Genomic DNA, 3,191 nt, shown 5'->3' with positions numbered 1-3,191 from the left:
ATTGTACTGTGACACACTGGCACTGTGACACTCTGGCACTGTGATACTCTGGAACTGTGATGGTCTGGCACTGTCACACTCTGGAAGTCTGGCACTTTGGCACTGTGACACTCCGGAACTGTAACACTCCGACACTGTGAAACTCTGGCAGTGTGACGCTCTGGCACTGTGAGGCTGTGGTACTGTGATGCTCTGGCACTGTGATAATTTGGCAGCGTGATACTTTGGCACCGTGTCTCTCTGGCACTGTGACACTCTGCCTCTATGACACTTGTAGTGGTTTGAGCCTTAACTGGGAGTTAAGAGCTCAGATGGGGGCAAGGCTGAGAATCTCTCCCCTGCTCACCCCTCCTCCCTCCCAACAGAAGGGGGGAAAAGGAAAAATGGAAAGGGAAGGAGCAAATCCACCAAGCAATAATTTGGAGTCAGCCTGGAAGTAGAGAGGTAAAGAGTTTTCTTTAAACAATATATAACAATATATAATAATAGCAGGTAAGGTTCACAAGGGCAATAAAAACCTTTATTAGAATAAACCAAACCAGGTTGGAAGAGACCTTCAAGATCATCGTGTCCAACCCATCAACCAATCCAACCCTCCCAAACTGCTAACCCATGGCACCAAGCACCCCAGCAAGTCTCCTCCTGAACACCTTCAATGACGGCGACTCCACCACCTCCCCAGGCAGCCCATTCCATAGCGCAATCACTCTTTCTGTATAGAACTTCTTCCTAACATCCAATCTGAAACTCCCCTGGCGCAGCCTGAGACTGTGTCCTCTTGTTCTGGTACTGGCTGCCTGGGAGAAGAGACCATCATCCGCCTGTCTACAACCTCCCTTCAGGTAGTTGTAGAGAGTGATAAGGTCACCCCTGAGTGTCCTCCAGGCTGAGCAACCCCAGCTCCCTCAGTCTTTCCTCATAGGGCTTGTGTTCCAAACCCCTCACCAACTTTGTTGCTCTTCTCTGGACTCGTTCCAGCAAGTCAACATCCTTCCTAAACTGAGGGGCAAGGAACAAGGATGGATAGGAGGGGGGGGAAAAACCAAGAATACAAAACTAGTCTCTCCCTCTGAAGAGGCATGGAGGCAGCAGGGAGAATTACATAGAATAGAATTACATAGGATAAACCAGGTTGGAAGAGACCTTCAAGATCATCGCATCCAACCCATCAACCAATCCAACCCACCTAAGCAACTAACCCATGCCACCAAGCACCCCATCAAGTCTCCTCCTGAAATCCTCCAATGACGGCGACTCCACAACCTTCCCAGGCATCCCATTCCAATGGGCAATCACTCTCTCTGTATAGAACTTCTTCCCGACCACATGGCAGAGGATCAGGAGGGCAGCCGCAGTAGCTCTCATCCAGGAGAGGCAGGAGCCAAAAGGAGAGAGCCTAATGACTGCAATGTCCTGCTTTTTATACCCTAGCTGGGCAGGGAGGGGGGGAGTGGAACAGACTCAGTTTCCCAGGGGGAAAATGCCCTGAAGGGAGGGCAAAGCACATGCAAGCCCTCCACCCTGCTCTGTGTTATTTTCAGAATGGGTGTTAACCCACCACAATCCACCCCTCTGTTCCACTTCCACTCTTCTGTCACAGCCCCTTCATCCAATCTTGACATGTGGTATTGGAATCCTTGGTGCAAGTCCCTTGTTATCCCGGCTCGCTCTCTCTCAGGGCAGTCTCTCTCTCTCTGGTGCTGGTCAATGTAGGTGGTGCTTGAACTGGGCAGGGATGTGGAGAAGAATCAGGAATCAGTCTGTTTTTGAAAGGGAAAGGAAAAAATCAGGAACAGTCCGTTGCTGTAGGGAAGCAGGTGAGATGACCCAGGAGTTCTCTGGGTTGGTGTGTGGTGTGTATGTTGAGTCCTGGATGCTAGGCTGATATTAAGCTAGGAGGGAGAAACTTTGAACAACTTATAACTATTCACACAGTGACTATAATACATTGATCCACGCTGCCCCCTCTCAGTTCATCCCCTCTCAGCCAGAGTCACGTTCTGCTGTGGGATACACTGAATGTCCCCAGTTTCTAACATGACCCAGTAGGTGTCACCAGGCCCCTGAGCCGAGACCACCCCTCGGGTTGATTTGCTCCCACCAGCAGCAGGGAAAACCCACACTGGCTTCCCCAGCAGGTTCTTCTCAGCAGTCACAGGAACTCCATCTCCATCCACTGTTTGCAGCAGGTGGGACTGGGCAGGACCAGCTCATTTCACAGATCCTCTGCTGGTCACTAACCAAGTGGCTTGAGCTAGGTGTCTCTCCCAGTTCCTAAAGGCTCCACTCCCCATGGCTTTTAGGGCGGTTTTTAGCAAGCCAGTGTAGCGCTCAACCTTCCCTGCAGCTGGTGCAAGGTATGGGATGTGGTAAATCCACTCAATGCCATGTTCCTTTGCCCAGTCCCTTAGGAGATGGTTCCTGAAGTGGGTGCCATTGTCTGATTCAATCCTCCCGGGGGTGCTGTGTCTCCACAGGACATGTCTCTCTAGGCCCAGGATGGTGTTGCGAGCAGTGGCATGAGGTACTGGGTAGGTCTCCAGCCACCCTGTACTTGCCTCCACCATGGTCAGTAGGTACTGCTTGCTACTGTGAGACCGAGGAAGGGTGATGTGGTCGATCTGCCAGGCCTCTTCATACTTATATTTCGACCATCTCCCTCCATACCACAGAAGCTTTGTGCGCTTGGCCTGCTTGAAGGCAGCACAGATGTCACACTCATGGATTGACGAGAACGGAGACAGGGACGGCAGCACTCAATATGAGTAATAGAAATCATCCAACTTTATTGTTCCATGCTTTATTATTTATAGTCTTATCTTATGCATAGTTAATTCTATTCTAATTTAACACATACTATTGGTTTAACTCTAAAAGATTACATCCTTATTTCACTACTCTGTGGTTTTTTCTACTAAGTCTAATTGCTCTTTTTCCCAGATCTTGCCTCCTCCTTATCTTGTTTGTCTCTTCTCAGGGGCAGCTTGACCTTAGCATACCAGGCACTTTTCCACAACTCCTACTCCATTGCTATATTTTCAACAGAAAGTCCTTCAAGGCCTGAATTGCACAGATGTTCCTGGGACCATTGTCCCTTCTCCCTAAGCCAATCCCCAACAATTCCCCCATTTTTCTTTTGTGCAAGTAAGGCCTTGGAGGTTATCCTTTGAACACTTTGCATGATACAATTA

The sequence above is a fragment of the Melanerpes formicivorus genome, unplaced genomic scaffold (assembly GCF_026170545.1).
Source record: "Melanerpes formicivorus ecotype bairdi unplaced genomic scaffold, bMelFor1.0.p_v2 SCAF_134, whole genome shotgun sequence".
In the NCBI taxonomy this organism is placed as follows: domain Eukaryota; kingdom Metazoa; phylum Chordata; class Aves; order Piciformes; family Picidae; genus Melanerpes; species Melanerpes formicivorus.
This window is presented reverse-complemented; position numbering follows the sequence as displayed.